This window comes from Centroberyx affinis, unplaced genomic scaffold, assembly GCF_046629955.1.
Source record: "Centroberyx affinis isolate AG114_WGS23_722 - 3 ecotype Tasmania unplaced genomic scaffold, CSIRO-AGI_Caff_v1 ptg001521l_1, whole genome shotgun sequence".
NCBI lineage: Eukaryota > Metazoa > Chordata > Actinopteri > Beryciformes > Berycidae > Centroberyx > Centroberyx affinis.
The window spans coordinates 19,534-42,985 of NW_027279983.1; the positions used below are offsets into that span (position 1 = coordinate 19,534).

Here is a 23,452-nt window from a genome sequence, read left to right on the forward strand (position 1 = left end):
CCTTACATCCTCCACACTGTATTTGTTTACATTGTAGCCTAGTCTGAAACCGGAACGGTCATGTGACCGCTCCAAATACACGCCAGTGACTGTCTCTGATAATTACAACACCAGAGACCGTCTCTGGGGACAGAATAAACCTGGTTTATATTTCAGGATGTCACTTCAGGACACAGAGTCCTATGAAGGAAGACAGAGGAATAAATTATTCTCCTCGGGCATAATGGGAAAATCGCATTATTTGGATTTGTTTTGAAATAGTATGAGGGTCCAAACAGGGGCCAAAAACTTTAGGCTCTCAATAACATCTCAAAGATTATCACCTAGATTGGCTGATAGGAATATTCCTCTACTGAGTTGGGTGGTGTAAAGAATTTGAAATTTGATTCTTTGAGCTAGTGAAAAATGATGTTATCCTATCCTAAGTCTTTGTTGTGTACAAAGTACAGGCTTAGTGCAGAGCCCAGAGAGTCAGCACTAAGAGGTACAAGCAGCCCAAGATAGGTTTTGTCCTTGGTACTGCCCCCTCACAGTGCTGCCTGTGCTATATGTCCCATGGGAGACAGCATAAAAAAGAGCATCCTGCAGCACTTTATAAAATCCCCACCCCTCTCTATACTCCTCAGCATAACTGTCAGCCCCTTTTTATGTCTGCCTACTCTGTCTCAGAAGATAAGGTGCGCCATGGCTTGTGTCTCTTCGCCTACATTCCGGATGCGATACAGTAGACCTGGGGTATTTTGGTGTATAGTGTGCTGCTTTCTTGGCTCCACTTTGGTTGTTTCTCAGTGTTCAGGGAGGTTGTGAGAGACGCCAGCGTAGCTACAGGGGAAAGCAGAGCAGCTGTCAGCAGGGCAGCCTCCTGGACACTCTCCAGGAAAGAGGTACTACACCCACCAGGCAGAGCTAAATGAGGCATGATCAATGAGAATAATCGAGATCCAGAGCTACGCCACCTTACAAAGCCCCATGCAACAATCCCTGATGTGGAATCATTACACAGACCGCATGCAAACTGTGTTAAGACAAGGCCCTAGGACAGATCCCGAGGCAGATCAGGATCTGGCACAAGACATTCTCTCTGCACTTCAGCTTAAGCTTTAGCTTTCAGAAAAGTTTGGACCACATGCGCCAGGTAGTAACATGCATGACTGACACAGCACCTGCATTACAGTAAAACCAACAAAACAGACAACCCAAGTCAGAATGCAGCCCATAAAAATCTTCACCTAAATGTGCAATAATGCCCAATCTTGCTGTAACTTCAACACAGGACAGCATCATTTGCCCCTCCAGCCCTACAGTATTCCACATTCCTCCCATGAAGTGTTCAAGCAATGCTGAGAAGAGAGTTGGAATACACCCTTACCGGTACTACAGTATTTCCTTAATCTTATTCTCCACGACAGGCTAGCCCATTCACCAAAGAGGCACTTAGGGTTAATGTTACAATGCCTTAATAGCGTCCCTCGACCGCTCTCCCATCAGCACCAGAAACTGCAGTCCTCCTCGCGCTGTTTCCACTGCAGCACTACTCGCTCTCCCGTACACACACACATACACACATACACACTCACTCACTCTCTCTGTGACTACCCCCACCTCTCTTTCTCTCAATCCCCTCCTCCTCTCCCTCTTTCTACTCTCTCTCTCTCTCTGTCACTCCCCCCGCTGAATGGATCCCCCTCCCCATTCCCTGCTCCCTTTCCCCTTGCTCTTTCTCCATCTTCTTCCCCCACCCTCTCTCCCTCCACTCCAGTGCTCACTACTCAGCCCACTGATTTGTGATGCTGCTCACAAGGTGCTGTATGCAGCGCTCTGTGCCCCAGTCCAACACGTAAGGGCAATCCAAAAGAATCCATATACTATCCTGTCCAACCAACACCCAGACCGCCAGGGACTCCACAGAGCGCAGCCAGCCCTAAATATGGCCCAGAGCATACAAGACAGGCACTGCATGAAAAGACAGTAGATGAAAATAAGACTGCTGCCGAGTCTCTCTCTCTCTCTCTCTCTCTCTCTCTCTCTCTCTCTCTCTCTCTCTCTCTCTCTCTCTCTCTCTCTCTCTCTCTCTCTCTCTCTCTCGCCATCTCTCTATCCATTTATCTGAATTATGTCTTTGGACTTTGATTTACACCACTCCCGTTGTCATCGAGTAAGATTTTAACCTTATGACAATGGCAGGACAGTGTTCAGTGTTACTATCTGGGTGTATATCAAAGTAGAATATATGTCAGCGTGGTTATAAGGGTTGTTGGTATGGTTCAAAAACCATTTGGTGACTAACTAATCTTTTTCCAACGCTGTTTTATAAAGTAAAAATGAAGCTTGGTAAAGATGATCATCTGTATGGTCCAGTGATATGAAATCACGCAAAAGGCTATAAAAAATTGCAATAATATAAAAATTCACAATAGAAATACTAAATAAATGTACAAAATCATCAACCATGCAATGGTCTGATGATTACAGTGACGCCTCAGATCCCTTAGCTCATTTTAGTAGACTTCTTTTCTTGCTTTGCTATTTTTGTCCAATATTGCGTTTTTTTCCAGACAGTAGGCATATTACTGTTTAAATCTTCTTGTTCAATGACTAGGTGAGACACACTTTGTCTCTTAACACCAATGCTGAACCAGACAATTTGGAGCCCTTTGGGCATTATTGTGTGTCACAGAGAATTATCATCTTCCCTTAAGTGAATCAGCCTCCTTATTGGCCAGCAATGAGCACTCGAAACGGAAATCAATAAGGTCTCAATCACTGAAAATGGAAGGGAGAAAGATGGCTTTTTGCAATTTCAAAACACAAATGGAGAGAGGGGAATGTAATTTGTTCACTGTTTCTGGCAATACCATTTCTTAGCATTGGTTCCAAGTAGTAATAAATGATTGCTGGCTTTGGATTAGAGATGATCTAGTATTTATAGGAGTTGATCCAGTGAAGCTATCCCAATAATCCTCGTACAATGAAAAATAGAAAAAGCACAACTCTACACATTTTGTTAACCAGGGAATGGTTTTATCTTCACCTAGCATCTGTTTCATCATAAAGAAGTCCTCATAACTCTTTCTCCCGTCTCAAGTTATTTTGTGCCACACTGCAAACTTTTCACTAAAAACTCTGCTGGTCACAAAGCAGCCACTTAAAGCCCTCCAACTGTACCGGTCTACCAAGCAGAGGAAACTTGAAGATTACAGAAGCAGACCCACACCTGGAAAGCTGCTTCAACTCATCCGGCAGAAGCACACAGTCTTCCTGCAGCTCTCAGTCTTCATATTAGTGTGTGTTGTTGCGTGGACTGACAGTAAAATGGCAGCCTTCCACTGTAAATTGGACCAAATAAAGCTCTGTGTTTTCTATTCTATTCATATCAAGAATGTAGCATGATGTCTACACAAGAGGTTTGTGCCATTACAACTGTAAAAGCTAGTCAACCCTGTATTCCTTTGTGCACCCTTTTACGCATCGTAAGTGATATCTTACAGCCCAGTGCCTTGAAACCTATATGCAGGTCTGATTCAGTGTCTCTGTAGGAACAGAGTATTGATCCAGACAAGATTCACAGCACACTGGGTAAACCCATGGTGAGTAAAACTGGCACCTGGCCTAAGAGACATGAGACAGAGGAAAAGGATAGTGATTTGCAATGAGAGATGGCCATTATGAACACTCTCACCATAGTTTCCTTCAATGCATTTCTATACTGCTGACTATCACTGCCACTGCAAACACCAGATACACTAGTAATCAGTCATAATTTAATTCAGTAAAAAAAAAAAAAAACAGAAATCTCCATCAGACTGAACCTTACTTTCAACTAAACAGGCCAAGTCTCCAGAGAGATTCAGTGCAACTTAGGATGCATATTTAATAAGGCATGTGTGTTGTGGAGACTAACTGCATGGAGTGAGCTTACAGCAATGTATTAAAGCCGTGCCATCAATGACTGTGGGAAGCCATTAAAATGCATTATGCTCACCAGCCTTTTCTACAAAATCACATGTATTGCCATGTGTTTTGCTGTGCAACGATCACATGGCTATGTTATAACAAAGTGGCTGCATTTCTGAAAGGCGTAGTGTTACACACAGCAGAGCTATTCAACAGAGCTTTGAAAATAGGAGAGAAGACAGAAAACACTGTCAAAAGAAAAGAAAAAAACAGTCCTTTTAGCTCTATGCAGGTGACAAATGAACAAAGAAATGCAGCATGTTCATCAAGTCATTTACAATGAAACACATGAAGATACAGCTGATATATACTGCACATACGGCACACATGAGCACACACACACACGCACACAGACAAAGACAGCATCCAGCATGCCCATTTATCAAGTGAATCTCACAGGATCCATGTCTATGATGGCTCTAAACACATCACTGAAGCATTGTTGCACCTCCCCAATCTCCACCAAATCTCTTTAGGGAATGCCTCCTACATGTAAATGTGGAAAATGTGCAACACTGGGGCTGGCAGTAGGGGATTAGATCTGGGTGTACGTCTGTGCTGGGATGTGGAGGTGGCAGAAGTGAGGAGATGCCACGAGGCAGTGACTTGAGAGTCTATTTCTCTGCATATCCCGCTGCCAAAGCATAATACCTTTCATTTGTGTTTGGCCCACTTTAGATCTGGCAGGGTGAGAAGGAAATCTTTCTGCTAGAGCCATGTTTCTCTAATCTGTCTGCACACTGCTGTTCAATCTATCTGAATTTAGTAGGTACAACATCACTGTTGTCGCTGAATCCCCCTAAGACTGAACCATGAGATAAGGCTGAATTTATGAGTTGCCCTGGAAAAAATATCATCAAGAGAGAAAAAACTGCCTAAGACATGCCTGACCCCCAGAATAACAATGTCAAAATTCATGTTAGTAATATAGACTATATCAACTGTGCAGAATGCCAAATGATAGAGAACTGTGTTTCTCTTCAGACCATGTTTCTTATACTAATGGCATTGCATGTTCAAAGAACAAACTCTGCACCAACAGTGCCCCAGGGAATAAATTCTCATTCAATAGATGTTGTGCTGATCAATGTTAATATTGATGAGGCTGCACACACGGCTGTGTTGCCTGAATAATGGCAGACGGCTGTAGCAATAGTTCCAGTGTAAAAGCAGCGTCCAATATCTGTCTTCCCAGGCGCGGCTGTTGTCCGCTGGGGGTTATTCGCTCGCTCCAGCCCCTAAGGCTCTCCAGCTTCCATCACTCAAGGAAATGACTCTGATTAATCAGCTGAGTGCTGAAGAGTGCAGGGCATGCTGGAGACTAGCGCATAAAGGCCCTATCCTACAGTAAATCATGCTAGTTCACAGTGGGCTGCACCTTCATCCTCACCACGCCTGTCCTCCCTATTACACTGCAGTGGGCTCCCTGCTCCCTGGCAGACACAGACCTTTTCTCAGAGCAGATGGAAGAGCGGGGAAAACCCACCGCTCAGGGTTTCATGCTGACATCTAGTGGAGTCCAAAACATGTGATTATGCAAGGTTCAAATCCATGTACACACACAGTAATCTACTGTACAGTTAATTTTTTGGATTGAATGTGTAAACAAAACTATTCCTCTAAAATAAATAGTCATTTAGTTTGAAACGATGTGAGCAACGTAATAATTAAAACTAATCATGCTAGACAAAGAATTAATTTCTAGTCTACCAAATAATTAATTAATCAACAGAATTTCGCCATTCAGGTCAATTAAGTGCCTCTCTCCAGGGCTCATCAGAGTGATATATTGCTGGACAGTTTCGGAGAGCATCCAGCCATAGACAGTTCACCATCTGGGCCATGCCTGCAGCGGACAGTAGGGGCACGGAGGCAAATGGCTTTCTGAAACGACTAGGAATGGATGATATTTCTGAGAGGGAAGCTGCAGAGGATGGCAGCATGTAACAATGTGCAGTGAGCTGTCTCCAGTTAAAGAGGCCAGGGCCAATCACAGCAATGACAGTGGCTGCTCTTATGATGTGGAGAATCCCCTCCCCCCCTTTCCCCATCACTTCGGTCTCTCTCTCTCCCTATCTCCCTCTCTCTCTCCCTCTCTCCTTCTCTCTAAGTTCACATAGTATTGGCCCAGAGCGCGAGTCATATTTACTCATGCACAAACTATCTTCGCTGGTGGGATACTTACAGCCAATTCTTGAATCTTAATAGGTGTCTGGAGATAATCACAGTGAGAATGTTGTCAGTCAGAAACAGGAAAACCTGAAAGAGAAACAAAGATGTTGTGAATTGAGAGGCGCATAGCTCGAAAATGTGAATCAGACAAGCATCTGTACAAAACCAATTGTCTATTTCAGCTCTGGAAAGCTTTGTTATCATGAGGTAATGGAAAAATGAGCTCATCCATGTACAGTTAATTAATGATTTATATAAATTATCTGAGTTGAAATCTCTGAAAGAAATTTGTTTAGGGAAATACAGGTAATATGCAGTTCATTCTAGACTTTTGAGGCTGCTCAAGCTCAAGCTCCTCTGGTCCTGTAAAAGTATATATGTGTGTGACTGATAAGGAGGCAGGACAGCTGGTGTGTCTATCAGTTCAAGATGATCCATGGCCTTAAGTCAGAGGGTTATCGTCACTCACACCGTGCTCCGATGAACCAGTATGGTTAACAACCCAAACGAAACAAATTTAAAGCTAAAAACAAATGAAACCTTCCATTTGCTCACTATTTTTACAGAGCAGTGGTATAATAAAAACCAATTTGAACCAAGGGAAGAAGCATGTACCAAGAGGTTCTGACAGCTGTCTCCCTCTCGCATAAACAAGCTGATATGTGCCTGAAGCCAAAACTTTTGGTTCACAAAACTGGAGGACTAATGAATCGTAACTGTAAGCCATCCCTTGCATGGATTATGGCTCACCACATTTATTGAATTAATTCATTGCCATTATCCTAGCGCCACCCTAATGACTGTCTAACTCGCAAAAGGCTAAGAATCTGTATGCTACCTAAGTCATCTTCCCCATTCCCAAACCTACACACAGTTCAAACCTGAGTCAATAGAAAGCTTTCATAACACAGCATCCTAAAATATTCTACTGGTCTCTCACTTTGCACCTCCTTATTAACCAAATGTTTCCACACTTATGTTCTCAGGGTTTGCTTGTGTAATTTAATTAATCAGTCCTGTATAAATATTTTAGCATATTGAGCTGCTTTATTGACAACTACAACATGAAAGTGTCGACAAATGAAAACCCCCATACTAATGACTTCGGAAAGAGATAAATCAGAATCTGACCCAAGCAACAAGCTTCCTCTTTCTAGTTTTAGGTGAACCAAATGACCCGACTAAAGGTTTCTTCAAGACCCCCTCCATAGCAAGATGTTGTACTCGATATTCTCCATTGACTGACTTCAATTAGAAAACGAATCACGCCGCACCCCAGTATTCTCCACACAGACAACATTTATCTTGACTAACGGCAACGATGGAACACAGAGCATGACAACACATGAGACTGTTTTTTTTCTAGGAAAATAAAGTCAAACCTGTCACACATGGAAATGGAAAGCGCTTCAATCATCCATGGTAAACCTTCTCCAAATAACAATCAGAATCTATGTCACTTTTCATGAGGCTATAACATGGCCAAGGACTATCTACTGCATCTACTTTTTGAATGGCTGCAAATCACAATGCACTGAGAAATAGTAAAGACTGAGAGAATTTTTACAATCAGTCAAATTCTGTCAGTGCTCTTCAGCAGACCTCTGAGGATATTCTATTTGTGGCCCAATTTCCTCCCCCTATTTTGGCAAAACAATCAATTTCATGATTCACTGGACTTAATTGCTTTATTGTAAGTGTATCATGAAAGACATCCACAGGGACAGATAACCAACTCCAATTTGTGTACTTCAGTGAAGGAAAACAGTTCACACAAGAGCAAGAAGCTAGCATTTCCTCTTTTGTGAATCTGCCTATCACCAGAACGGCATTTTTTTTTTTTCCGTGAGTCATGCGCACATGGCATTTGCTTTTCTACACAGTCAAACCAGTTGATTTTCCCCATAGAAATGTCCATAAGAAAGTAATCTCCTTGAGATCGATTGAAATAATCCAGTTTTCCGATACCTTTTGAAGCTGTAAAATCTAAACTGACAACAAATACTGGTAAAATACTGAAAGGTAACATTTTTTAATACCTAGTGTTAGTCATCGGTTAATTCTAACGCGCCCACTCAAAACATTTCTACACAAAAATGAAGAAAAATCAGCACTAGAATGAAGAGTAATTTCACGGTACTTGGAGGAGGATATAGTCTCCATCTGACAGTCGTCACGGACTCCAGACTCTTTAGGTTCCAGCACAGTGAAATAGCAACCGCAATCCTGCTGCAGTCCTCATAGAAACACTATGAAACTGTCAAGCTGAGTTGTTTGCAGCTGGCTGAGGGGACGCGGTGACAGGGAGGAGAAAAGCAATGCCCACCACTGCTTCACAGCCCAGCCCTCCTCTGGTACAAGAGACACGCTCTTTATTTCAGATAAAAAGCTGACCTGCAGGAAAACAAGTCAAACACTGAGGACTGCTGAATCTTCTTTCACATAAATACAAACTCACAAATGCAAATAAAAAGTCACACAAGGCCAAACCTAATTTATATCCTTACATCCTTCATCTTTACATCTCAATGTAAGAGTTATCTAGTCTGTTATATACGTATACTAATATAATCATACAATAGGAAGAACATAAATTATATACCATCTGGATTCGGGACATATAAAATTCCACTTGGCTAGTTGGTTCAGTCAGTTGTAGGGTAGACAGATCCTAATGCTAATGTGCAGATTCTGAGATACAATCACTTTAAAAGGGAATTGCCTCTTGGTGAAGATAATTGGATCTTTCCCCTACCTATTTGTTTCCCCAAGAGACCGAAATAAGCAGCAGAAAAATGAAGCAGAATCGGTTAAAGAGTCTCTCTGTCGGTGTCCATTACAAGTTCACATTTCATTGGTTCTTGTTGCCAATCCACTGAAGTTTCCAAATGAAATGAACATAGATAAGCCAATGCCAATTTAGTAAAGGTGGTTTGGTCTAGTTACATAAAAAATGTGGGTCAATAAATAGTTGCATGCAATGTCTGAATTCTCCTTTGTTTTACAGCAGGAAAGGACAATGAGGTCCTCTGTCCTTTTACAATATTTTCTACACTTATTATGAAATATATTGGACCATTACACTGTGTATCGAACAGTTTCTAAATTATGTTGCCTCTTATTCCCCAAATCAACCCTGGTTGATGAAGAGGACCATGTAGTCCCAACAACTGGAAAAGTCACTTGTCACCAAACTACACAGCCTTTCTATTCTTTAACAAGATTACTGTGCAGCTAGTGAGGCAGCACTTGAATTGCCGAGCCCCTGAGGATCCTGTGTTTTCTCTTTCTCTTTCCGTGTCTGTGTCTCCTGTCTCTGTCTCCAAGACACGTGGCTCTCCATGATTGCTGCTCCCACACAGACAGGGGAGGGAAATTCATGTGGGGCAAGGGGAGCTTACAGAAGACTTTCGGGGCTCTCTGCTGCCCCGCGCTCTCTGGAGCGTAGCCTATGAACATTGGAAGATGCGCATGTGTGAGTGTGGAGCTTTCCACGCAGGGGGGATCTGGCCCAAATTTAATCCCTCTATTGTGAGGATGGAGGGTTGAAGAAAAAAAGGGCTGTGCCTCGTGAAATCCCACTGGCAGTGCTGCAATGCAGGGGTTTAACATAGAGCTAGAAGGCAAATGAACACATTAGAAGAAACTTGGCCTTCTGATAACACACAAAATACACATTTTCACACAAACAAATGTGAGTAAACATTTATGGATGGATGCGTGCATGCACACAGAGGCACACACACACTCTCTCTCTGCTTGTAGGAAGTCCATTTCATCTGAGATCCATGTATATACAACTAATGTGAGAGTGTTTGACAGGCTTTACATTCACAGAGTGATTTCAACGTCATACCCTGATGTGAAGCCTACAGAGTTGTATAAAGCAGTCTTTTCTAAAATAGCCATGTGTTACATCTTAGTGTAAAAGCCCAGGCAGAACGGGGAATTGAAGCCGTGTGCAGCAGTGTGAAGGAGAGTCAACCCTACTTAGATGCCAACTGACAAAAGAATGAAGAGAAACATAAGGGTGAGGAAGAGCTGAGTAAATATAAATCTTATCAGATATGGCAGTTGGGTCAAAAACTTTCACATTGCACTCTACCTGGAAATGGAATTGGTGTCAATTAATTTGCATAGTTTGGCAGGTTATTCAAATCATTTTTGTATAGGCAGCTTTAGGCACTGTGTCTGAATATATATAGAGGTGGAGGTTGCCCTGGGCTATACTGTTAATCCATGGAGCGTGAGGGAGAAGGGCATGATGGGTGGTTGTCTATATGACAGATTGCTGACTGTGGGTGTCTTTCACAGTCAGCAGAAACAAGCCATCGCAACGACACTTTGGCTTCTTTACGCTGCTGATACAGCCAGTACAGAGAGAGGAGAGAGAGGAGGAGCACAGGATTTTCCATCAAAACTCATCCTCACTTCTTTTGAATTTGAATTGTGCCTCCTTTGATGGTAAGTGTGACTAAAAACAGGGTTCCCGCATTCACTTGGACACCAAATTCAAGGACTTTTCAATGACTTTGGTCTTAGTTCCCTGAAATTCAGGGTCTCTAAATTGTCATGTTTTGGGGCAGACATCATGTTGGTCAAAATTAGACATCATAGAGGCCTGATATTTTACTGATCATGTCAAGTCAAGAAATACTTGCGAAATCATCCATTTTAAAACTGCTGCTATATTAATTCAAATCTGCAGGTTTTTCCTTAGGATGTGAATTATTGATGCTAAGATAGGGAGAGGTCCAGAGAGAAAACCAAAAATGTTTTTTATTTTATTATTTTTTATTTTTCTCAAATCCACAAACTTTCAAGGATTTTTGAGGCTCATTGGAACCCTGTGAAAATCACCATCAGTGTATGTGAAGTTAGGGAGTGCACTCACTAATATTTTGTGAATGGGCATGAAAACACCGTGGTGTTGTTGTTGCTGTTATTGTAGAGTATTTTGCCTCTGAATTGGTCATGGCTGACACTGTTCATTCTTGTTTATGATGCTTCATAAAAAGCGACCCTCCTGAGAAGAATCGCTTAGCCTTGGGCAAAGCCTTTGCTCTCCGCTGCCCTGATACACTGTGCATGCTGCTGGTTTATCTATAAGCCCAGTGAGATCACACTGTCATTACGTTGACCCGCGAAAAAATGTAAGTGATTGAAAATGGCTTCCATAACAAGAGGCTGTGATATAAAACGCCCTTTAGCAGAGATCTTCTTCAATCAGCGGTGCAGGTTACAAACAACTGTGTTGGGTTGCAGACCAATCTCAGCTAAATTTGAAATGGCTGCATCAAATCAATTTCAATGTCCTGCCCAGCGGCAATTAAAAGGTAATTGCACCGCCAGTTTCATGACACAGTGTGCAAAGACCAACAAGAGAGATTTGGTTTTTGGGCCGCTTTTGTCAGTGTTCAAAGCCTTTAGGAAAACGATGATCCTAGTTCACTTCTGTGAACCAAGTGCTATTTCTCACAAAAGCTGCTGTTCATAAATCCTGGTGGAGGGCGCCCACTTCCCTCCAGCTACCTGTTTCACTGCGAGACAAGACCTGTGTTTATGTGCAGAAATAAGGCTATCCGTCATCCAGTCCCAGAGAAATGGTCAACAACTGGGACAAAACAGCACACAATTTTAGATTAATTGCTCCTCTCCTTGGATGCCCAGTGAATGTGACGTTACACTGAAAAGCCATACTGGACAGACAAAAGATAAAATATTGTGAAGGAAATAAGAAAATGTCTGTTTACCTTTTGATATTGTGCATTGTTGCATGAATTCTAATGCTGATGAATCTAATTGTACTGAATCTAATTGTGTTGAGATTGCATTTCTTTATCATAATGGAAATAATTGGTTGACTATAATGGGAAAGAAGACAAACTGTACAAAGACAAAGAAAAGGGAAAAACACTCATCTGAAAAGCCCCCAGACTTCATACTTACTGAGAGCACTATAGTGCTAGAAAAACAACAAACTCCCCAGGGGAACTATAAACCCTTATAAATGTCAAGTAAGTTTTAGTAATGTTGTGCTCTGCAAGCAGCTATTTCGTTTAGACAGTGCCTCTCAACATTATAAACCACATTACCTACTGAGGTCTATCTGTAGCTAGAGGAGGATGGGGCTCACTGAAGACCCTGGTTAACCTTGAAATTCAGGCTACAGAGCTTTGATTTTCAACTCTGTTTTTACATCATTTGGTGTGTGCTAAACGTCTGTACTAAACCAACACTAGAGTACCTCTTAAAACAATACTCTCTTTCTTTTCTAACAGTATGCTATGATTTGGAGGTCAGAAATGGTCGAGAATGCAAACTGCCCGGCCTCTTCATGGACTGCAGAAGTGAGAAACTATTCAACAGAGGGTGGATGTTTTTGTACTTGTGATGCGGTCAAAGGTATTGTAGGACAAATGATAGACAAGCCGCAAGTGGCGAACAGAGTGGCTGCTCATGGGGATCATTCACCTTCAAATCGTCAGTGAACTCCATTACAAGCAGGCCCAAATCTTGGAAACCACTGCGCCATTAGTCAAACACAGACCGAGTCTGACAGCTAACCTCTCATGACGATCCACTTGCACCACATAAAAACTGACTTTCATTACCGCATAATCACGCTGCATCATGGAAATCACAGTCTCACTGCACAGTTACAGGTAGACCTAGCACAAAACAGAGACACTCTTTTTTTGTTGTCACATTGTCTTTTTTATATGTGATAACAAGCTTTTTGACAAATCTGTGAAATAGAATAACTTGAAGAAACCGTAAAATATACAGAGAATGCGGCTTGAACTTAGAGTAACAAAGGAATTTTAAAGCAATGTGATGAAGGTAAGAAAATGCTGAATTCATAATGACATTTGAAATGGCTAATAAGCTAATAATATTTTCTAAATGTTTGATGCTGTAATATGGCACCGAATAATACAACTAATGTGCATATTATTGACAATTTCATGTCTGTCTTGCGAGACTGATTCTTATTGTCACTGAGGAACTGGCCTTATATTGCTGTGCATAGAATCTGTACTGATGCATACAGCTGAGCCACAACATTATGAATTGAACAATGCAGTGTACAAATACCTGGGCTTTCACAGGCTTCCTTTGGGTTGTTGATTCCCACCATAATAATGATCTCTCATTTAAAGCCTGTACTGTTGACATCTAACACCTTTGTGGGTGAAAATTGCTGGAGTGTCAGCGGTACAATATGTTCTTCCCCTATTCTGAGGACTCCTTCAAATGTATTCTGTATAAAAGAGTGGTGAATTTATTTTTTTGAAAATGATGCCATTAATTTTCAATACATCTCTCCCCTGTCTTCCTGGAGTCAATGTCTCTAGCCGAATGATGCAGAGATTTGACCTAAGAACATTGTAATAATTAACTATGAGATCAATTGTAAAGTAGAGGAAGAGTCTTTTTCAATTAAGCATTCATTAAAAACTAAATTAAGTGCTGACCTTCGAAACATACTAGCACAGGGAAGACTACAGAAAGGCAAAGACATGTGCTTTAACACATCCATTTCTAATTAAAATGAGAACTCTCAATGTTATCTTTCAAGGGTTTCTCCTACCATTACGCCTCCATACAACATCACCAGTCTGAATTCCAAAAACATTATCTGTAGTATCAATACTTTCTCAGAGACAAATTTGATAGGCACCACCTGTTTATATCAAAATATCTAAACAATGTGAATTTGTCGAATTTGTATTTTTCAGGTACAGAGAGCAAATGTTATAGCAGAGAGATTGCATGGATGTCTTATGTGGTCTATAAACCTAAAAGGTAAGTTAACCCATGTCATGGATGAATACCCTGAATCGTCCTGAGGCATGTGGCTCTTGTGTGTTGAGGTCCAACAATAAGTCCCACCATTGAAATTCTCTATGCAACGTGTAGAATAGAAATAAATTATTCAAAACCATCATAATGGAATACCTCACAGTGATCAACTCCACAGTAGGTCATATTTATTTATGCGAAAAGATGTGCCGACAAAATAATGTTTGACTTTCACTCATACGGACGCAATGTGAGAGACGAGAGGACGCACGCAGCCAGACGCTGGAGTATTATCACCTGCCCTCACATAGCCTTGTAATCTGAGAGCTGCATCAACAATCAATGGAGGGAGGGGAAGAGAAGACAAGACCAATCGATGCCCGTTAGGAACACTACGGTAATTGTGCACTTATCAGTTTCCAGCAGCAAACAGCTATGAACTTTAAGGTGCCTAAATTGGATGACTATTCCAAAGATAGCATTAAAGTTCATGTTCAAAATAGCCATTATGAGATTTCACATTTCTGTATAGTCAAAGTGAGTGCTTTGTCCCTTTCTGTTCATCCATTTTATATTTTGCTGGTATTGATGCCAAACCTGCTTTATTTTCAGGCTGACAGTGAGATTCAGTATCAGCATCATGATCAACGGCCATTTTTCATTACACTTTATAATTTCCATTTAATCTTCTTGTGTATAACAAGGTGTAGCCTTTAGTGTAATATGAGCAGTCAATGGAATACGACCATTAGAAGACCATTATTGCAAGAGTCACTTGAATCAATACCAACACAAATCCATATAAAGACAGTTAACCTCTTACCCGGTCCCACTGTACACCCACATGTGAGCCTGGTGGCATAGGAAAGAACTGATCAATCACTAAATTCAGCTAATCACAGCAGTGCTAGTTGTATTACCAGGTGCAGGTGATGAGAACATAGCACCTGCATATAAAATGTGTCAATTCAATCTGGCACTCCCATTAAACAACATTTTCAAAAACAGATACCTGCCTGTAGCCTATATACTGTATCACACTGGAGCCACCAGACTTTGTTGGCAGCCAATGTCAGTTGGCTAGAAAGCACAAACAGTTTAGGGGCTTGGCTAGTAAATATTCCAACACCTTGCAGCAGTGACTTCTCAGCCAAAGTGCATTGTGAATTCTCCAGAAGGGTGACACTCACTAGAGGTCCGGTTTATGAGCCCATCCACTTGCCCCAGCAGGACAGTGCATGAGTAACATGGGAGGCAAAGTTCTTTGGGAAGGGCATAATAAACATCACGGACATGGCCATAAAGTGTCCCGATTTGTTGCTTTTCTGTTTAAGTCATTAAATCACAGTTTTGGAACTTTGCTCAACTGCAGCCCCACATGATGTAATTACTCCAGCCAGAGGGGCTCAGGAGACAAGACCTAAACATTATAAATCACTGTTTCACTGTTTCTCTGCCTCTTAAAGTCAAAATTGCAACACCTTTATTTGCCTTGTTGACAATAGCAAGCCATGGTTTTAAGACCATGTTAACCATTATGTAATGTAGTGTAATTAATGCAAGTAATTCATAAAACATCCAATTCTCTCCACAACAATCTTTGCTACTAAATTCCTGTCTTTGTCCACCCTTGCAATCTTGTTCAGTAATCCCTGGTTTATAACTATGGCCATAACATTACTACATTACTTTAAATTAGTTTTTATCATCAAAGTAACCGTAATTTCTACCTCATACTGCATCATAACAGATGTGAGCTAATGCCCTCACAATTAAAAACCAGAATGCCATGAAGAAAACACATTATATACGGCAAATCTTTCCACTCCATTGACAATATGTGAAATACTATACACACAACTGACAGTATTCTATTAATTATTCAGGAGGAGAAAGGCTTGCAAAAAATACTGCACCCCCGGCTATGCAGCAGTAAATCAGTGTACAGCACACCATCTGCTGCTTGTCAAAGCCAACGGTTGCTGTGTGCACAGGAGTACAGAGAAACACTGATCCTAAAGCTTGGCTCGATTTCCACTGTGAATCGTAGATTAGAAAGTATAGGTAAAGTGATGTGTGGGTCAGAATGAAGAAAATGAGGAAAACACATGGTATCTAAAGATATTTATATTGGCCTTGTTACATTCTGTCTCTCACGTCGGCCACAGTGGTGCTACAGAGAAAACATTTCTCTGGATGCTACTGAAAAAGACAGTATAAAAAAGCATCATTAAATATTGAGCCTCCACATGAAGGGAGGAAAGGGTGATTTTGCTTCTGGTCTATGGGTCCTTCTCCCTGGTTGGTCTTTATAAGCTTAGCCTACAGCTCCTGCAGAAACTAAATGTCCTGTATTTAGACTTCAATACTGCGTCGCCTTGGCTCTGAGGGCTAAAGGCTCGTTTCGCTGACATCTGACTAATCGCTGACAAAGCCTTGGATTCAGTTTGCACACGCACTTTGTGCTGACTCTTTCTGTGCTATTTTGAAATAAGCAATGGCATTCACTTGCAATAATTCACTCATTACGCGCAACGTTAATTAAAACAACCGGCATGCATTTTAAAACAGTGTATGTGAATATCAATAAGGACTCGATGTTAAGTACAAATTGAACCTTCCAAAATGAACTTGGCTTTTCTGGGGTCTTGTACTTTGTGATAGCTTTGATTAATTCACTGTCTTCATAGCACATTCGATATAATTAATATTACTTCCCTTTGGTATCTGTCAAAGGAGTAATGGCTTCATCCAATATTAACTCAGCCGTTCCAAGAACTCATTGAGCTATTTAAGGAGTGTGTTGGACCAGTGCAAAACACAACAGCCACTGTACGGTGCTGAGGAGACTGCATTATGTCCCAAAATGGCTGATATGTCACAAGAACCAAGTCACTGTGGGTTCTCATTATGTTCTTGATGATCAGTTATTCTGCATGTCAAACTCCATATTGTGTCTTGTCATTCACTCTGTCCAAGAATGACCGCTCTAATTATTTGCTATGTTGACAACATGGAAACTTGTGTTGCATTTCATCCCCCCTCTCTCTCTCCAGGCATTACAGTCATTGCTGTCTCTTCCTGGTGTGAAATGTCCAATAAAGCAGAAATGCCATAAAAATGTAAACAGAGATATTTTAACGAGTTTTGAAACTGAGAGGTTTGTCAGAGTGCTCAGTTTAGTAGTTTAGTAGTTTTTAAGTACTTAATCCATTGGTTTAACAAAATATGTTGTCCCTGATTTAGTTTGATTGTCCTTGTCTGGTCAAATAAATTGATTCTTTACTCTTCACTTGCTCAAGCCAATAGCCCAGTTTCCATCTTATTCACTAAGAATGTTTTTGCAAATCATTGTGCTGTAAATGTTCCTCAAGAGTCCTCTGCACCCAAACAGCACCACTTCATCATTAGTTGCAAGCACATTCTGCACACTCCATCTTTAAGACCAGCACCCTAGGGGCTGGTAGGGTTTAATGTCACTCAACATTTCCATTAAATAAATATTGACATATCTCCAAATGATTTCAGTTTCAGAAAGTTGGAAGAGAAATAATCCTGGGTGGTATACCATCGCTCTTGCTTGCCCGCCTGACTTGTGGGAGATGATGCCTGTGTATGGAAGCAATGATGGCAGCCATTTTAAAAAGCTCAATTGCAAAAGATGTTATTTGTGCAAATTCAGGGTGCCGTGTGCAAAAAAAAACATGTTTTACATCTGCATGACTAGCATAGGCAAAATGTGGCTGTATTTGTCTGCTAGTGCTACTAGGCATGCTCTTCACTCATTGCACATTCCAACTGAATAGCATTGCATTCTGATTTTGTCATTTTGGAGATTATGCAAACTCTACACAGAGTGCAAACGCTTCATGAATCTGGGGCTGTGTGGAGCATCTACTAAATGCTCCAATATAATGTTGTGCTTTCAATGGCAGCTCAGCTGCCAGCACAAGCTGCGTTTCCAAATATTTATGTTTAATAGTGTTCAAATAGATAATGCACAGCTACTGTAACTTCCACAGTGAGTTGCTATTTAGCTTTTCCATTTTGGGTTCATTTCCTTCCATTTTGTAATATGAAAATGGAGAGGCTGCAAAATGAAAAGAATGTTTAAGAGATTCTTAAACATTCCAGCAGTGTGCTGGGAAACTAGATAAGGAGGAAATGTCAATTTCAATGTGTGTAAGTTAAGTACTATACTCTATAATGGCACTGTGCAGTTTAGAGTCTTACCGTGCATTCAGACTGTGAGCAACACAATGAAAAACTAGCCAAAAGTCTATTTATTTCCTGTAGAGCTGAGCGACCAGGAACCCGGCCAATGTGAGGTCGGTCAACAAGCTTGTTGGCCCCAGCTGAACTTTTTGCGGTCATCAGATTTCGGCGCTTCCTTGTTTCCCTAGTGATGTGATTTCATTCTATGAACAATAGTTCTGCCTGGCAAGTGCAAAATGGGTCAATTCCAGCCATGCAAAGCTTCCCAGTTCTCAATAACTTTCATTTGAAAGACTACAGGAATAAATATCTCTAAAACGATGCTTGGAGCATGGTTGCATCCATCATTGGGGGTGATGGTAAGCTTGAAAGAAATTTTATTGACTTTTTTCTGGTTGTTTTTTTATTAAAGCTGCCTAATTAGCGTTTGCCCGCTAGCAATGTTAACACGTTAAAACAATGTAGCATTATGACTGGCAGTACCAGAGCAACAAAAAATACATGATCTGCCTGTTCAAAAGTACATAGATGCAATCAGAGAGTCTTGCACCGCCCACAGTCAGAATAGAGTGACCCATCAACAACGTCGCTCATAGTGTGACTGTTATTCCTAAAGGGTTTCACATATTTGAGTTCACAAGGTCAATATCTACAGAGAGCTGTATTGTGTTTACAAATGAATATGTAAGCCTACACATCCGTGAAAATGGAAGGTGGTATCACCGTATCACTATCTGCAGCACAGAACATTTCTGTTTCTGAGACATACTAAGTGGATTTTAACAATGAAACTGAACATTTGAGTGTCTATTTTTCTCTTACATCTGTTTTGTATACTGTATGCTCACAGAGGAAGCCATTAGAAAGAAAAGTGATGACGTTAATTAGTGTTTTGGTGTTCCATTCTAACTTCTACATTCTCATGAATTGCAACGCATTCTAGTTCTTTTAAATCATGATCTGTGTCGGTCTGCCATTTCAAGAAATTCTCAATTATCGTGGGAAGAAGATAACTTGAACAAATTGTTAAATGTATTCTCTGCGTTCACTCGCACAGATTTTAAGGGAAATTCATAGACTCTACTTGCCATGCCCGATGTTAAAAACAATTGTCCACTGATGTCCACTGCCACATTGTTGCATCATATACTCAAAATGATCTCATTGGTCAATCCTTATGAGATTCATACTCTAAACTAATGCATGCACAGTGATCAAAGGACATGACAAATCAACAGAGAGATGAAAGGCTTGATGTAAGAAAGGCATGATATCAGTAAGAAAGGGGGAAGTTTCAGCACACTTCTTTATAGTCGGCCTTCAGGCAAATGTCATTAGGACTATGGTGCTTCCCTCAGAGTCACATCTCTCTCAACACATACACACAAATCAAACATGATGGCATGTAGGAAATAACAACTATCAACATCATTGACATGCATAATGTGCACTTATCATTCTGCATGTTAACAGACAAAAACATGTATTTCTGAGAGTGGAATGGCCAAATTAATTATTCAGATTTCTTTCCTAAATAATGTCCACTACGTCAAGGAGGATTTCCTAAAAAACAAAAAGACTAAGAGAGAAAAAAACCAAAAGATCAAACTTGACTTCAAAGGCCACTTGAAGCATTTTCAAGAAGGGGGCATGAAACCCAGACATGTCCTGGACAAATGGCGGCCCACACAGCCATTTCAAGCAGTCAGGTTTACATAATTACAATAGATGGGGGTGCATATCACTTCCATGACCCCATATGAAGGGTTTCAATCGAAAATGCTACAAAAACGCTAAATCCATTAGTATATATTTCAGAAAACACAGATGATTTTCTCCTCCAAAACACAGGTCTCAAGATGACTCATAATGTTATTAGTAACTCATAACATGCTTTACCTTTGTGCCAGCAATGATTTTGTAAGAATAGGCGTCAGTTTGTTTTGTTTTGGTTTATTTTTGTTGTTTTTCTTAAATGGTAGATATCTCATTTTGGAATATGGGCTCTCAATATATTCATCCAAATGTTACTCTATGTAGACTGTGAAATTGTGTGGAGACTAACCGGTCTAGAGCAAAGCTTTAAATACTGACACAAAAATACTGTTGAGGAATACCTTTGATAGAGTTTCTAATTATACAATCATGTAGTAATTAATTTCTGAATTGCACTGTCCCTTACTTTTCCTCTCTAGGAAGGGATCAGGTAAGATACTTGATTCAAGATGACTTGAATCATTTGGACAAGGCAATGTATGGGAGAAAATGCAAAGAGTTCCTGCTTTTATGATTCACTAAACCAAGTGTGGAGAAAGATCTGGTTACGCAAGACTAATGATTCACTAATGCCTCAAATTGGTGCATGGTTCCCTCCAGCATAGAATATGATACAAGGGCACTAGAGAGGCATCTTGATTTTTGTCCTCTCTTGTTTATCTATTTTTGCCTCCTGAGCTGTCAGACATTATACAACTGCTCTCAATTGCTAGCTCTTGACAATTGACACAGCCACACTGCAATAAACAATGCACTCTTCTTTAACCATACAACAATTTGGCACACAGTAGGTAAAACCAAGAAATGATATCCAGCTTAAATCAAAGTGGAAAATGGACACGTTTCAAGATATTCAGGATGAAGATTATAAAAATGTATTCAGGAAGGCGAGCCAGCAAATGCTTGGGAAAGGCTCTCCAGATGAACATGCTCTGAGAGGGTTTATAGAACATGACAATGGGATGGGAGCGATTATTTTGATCAATACAGTACAATGAATATCGTGTCCCTCTTGCAAGGCCCAACTATTACCAGCTCTAGCATGGGAGGAAATAGATTCCCCCCTCCATGCTCTTGGAGACCAAGAACCTGACCAATTTGTCGTCAGGTCGATACAAGTGTTAATCTGTCTGGGAGAGATCGAATTTGCAAGATTTCTCCAATTTGGCCGGAGTAAAACGCAGGCACACACACGTCCAAAAAGAACAAACTGACAAAAGCATACGTATTCAAACATCATACTGTGCACTTTTTTAAAATCCATGGAAGTTAGATTATTAGATAATTATTTCTGGTTGTAACTCTTAACTCTTAACACACTACAGCCTGAAACAAAATACTTTTGCTGGGTACAAATGAACACCAGGAATCTATTATTCTAGGACTGGCAGTAGCACAATGACCAGAGACAGAGTGAATGGAGAAGATAGCTCAACACTCAGTGAAGCACCTTCAGCTTCACAAAACACCATAAGTGACCTGTCACTCACACAAGTTGAGTTGTTCATTTAAGACACCAAACTCCTGTCCCGCATTGGAGGTCAAACCCTTTTTCGAAGAATGCACCCTCCAGGGAACCGTGCTATTAACCTTGTGTATGTTGCATTATATCTTTAGTACTGATGAGTCAATTTGGTGTTTCTTTTGCCATTTCTCCATACAGTATACCGCACAATCTTACCCTGATCTCTTTGACATCACAAGCCCAAACAACATGTTCCACAACAAGTAAAATATGTCTTGAGGAAATGCGCCCATACCTCACAGTGCAATACAATTCATTCCTGCATGAGTGAAATATTTTATCTTTACCATCTTATGTTTTTTTTTCATTCTACCTTTGATAGCTCTCAGTTCTACCACAGGCAATGTGACAGCGGTCTTGTTGGCGCCCACAGGATTTTCTCTGTATGCTGTGTCCTTCGCCTGCTCGCTAACCTCCAAAACGGAGGGAAATGAAGCAACCTTCAAGTTTAGCACCTACTCACAGTCCTTAGAAGAGCTATTCTCTTTCCTCTCCTCTCCTCGCACCCCTCTCCTTCTTTCTCTCTCGGGCAAAAATTGCATTACACAGTGTTCCTTTTGTCCATTCCTTACCAATGTGTTTCTCTGATAAAACATGAGTCCCTGAATATTTCTGATTTATATAACAGAGTCACACGTTGCACAAGTTCTCAAGTTGCATGAAACAACCAGATTCGGAATTCCTCACAGCAACACATGAGAGTAGACTGCAGTGGAACTCATTTCCGGATATTTCATAATATGACACATACTCAAAACAAATTCAAAGCCTGAGTTTATTTTAAAGGAAAAAAAAAACATTTGTCAAGATTTTCTGTTGATGTTAGCACCGCTCCTAGCATTCTGAATGTCAGATGGGCGGATCCTCACTTGGCAATGCTGAGAAATGGCAACTCTGTTCTCATACTGCAAAGCCCCTTGGGAATGGAGAGGGGAAAAAAATGTCTCTTCATTTCTTAGATTTCAGGGGACAGAAAAAATACATTTAATGAGCATCTGTGTTGTTTTGTGAACATAGAAACTTTGGATTCAAAATGTACTGTCAGATGCCTTTTAGTGTAGGCTAGGCAGAAGGAAAAATATAGAGGAAAAATAGATATAAAACCCTTGAACTACATTTGAAATACATTGAGACCATGCAGACATATTTTGTCAGACAACAGGCATTATTGGCTGGCTGCCATGAACTCCACCATCATGGTTCAGACAGATTAAATCACAGCATCCCCACAAGCTTTATACTGCAGATACGATACACCTTGCACCTTCCTGAGCACTCCACCTGTGAGGTTCAATTGTATCAGGATTTACTTGTATTTGATAATGTTGTGGTTGTAATTTAAGTCTGATTTCGTGGCTCTCGGGAGACTGGAATGCAACTGCCTTCATTACCAGCTTCCCAGCTGTGCGCGGGGAGGCTCGGCGCAGACACAGGGCGCATTTCAAATGCCTCTGTGCCGTCCCTCAGCCCCTCTGAAACACACAGAGCCCCACCAGTAGAGGTTGGCAGACACATCTCAAAGACGACTGGAAGTGTTTCATGCAAGACGTAGTATTGCCTTGAGTTAAAAAAAACAAAAAAACAGATTGATGTAAAACATATCATTTTCCCATCAATTCCTGGTTTTGTTTGAAGTGAAAATGTATGGAGGATACTGTGACACACTGAGAGATATTGCTTACTTGTGGTTTCATTTTACACACATCTAAAACCACAGATTTTAAAGCAGTGAAGACATGAGTGCTGGGCATTCTGCACCAGAATGGATAAGATGGGAACAGCTAGTGTGATGGTGGGGTTAGGTGACGGGGGTGCAAGCAGAGCAGTATGATATGGATGTGGTCACTGGTGATGTCATCCTCAGCTCTGACAGGGCCGGAGAATAACTCGGATATACTGTAGCAGCAGCCTGACCGCACTAACCAAACCCCTCGATAAAGGCACTTATGCATGAACACACACCTATTCACATACGAGAGTGATCATCACAGACCCCGACTCCGT

At 40.9% G+C, this 23,452-nt stretch overlaps 1 protein-coding gene across 1 annotated transcript in view; it reads right to left on the reverse strand.

Moving 5' to 3' along the window:
• The window catches only part of LOC139650610 (synaptotagmin-2-like), a 65,197-nt gene that overhangs the window by 18,768 nt on the left and 22,977 nt on the right, over positions 1-23,452 (reverse strand). The window contains exon 3 of the mRNA XM_071527327.1: positions 6,140-6,213. The gene's annotated coding sequence lies outside the window, so the exon portion shown is untranslated. The remainder of the gene's footprint in view (positions 1-6,139; positions 6,214-23,452) is intronic.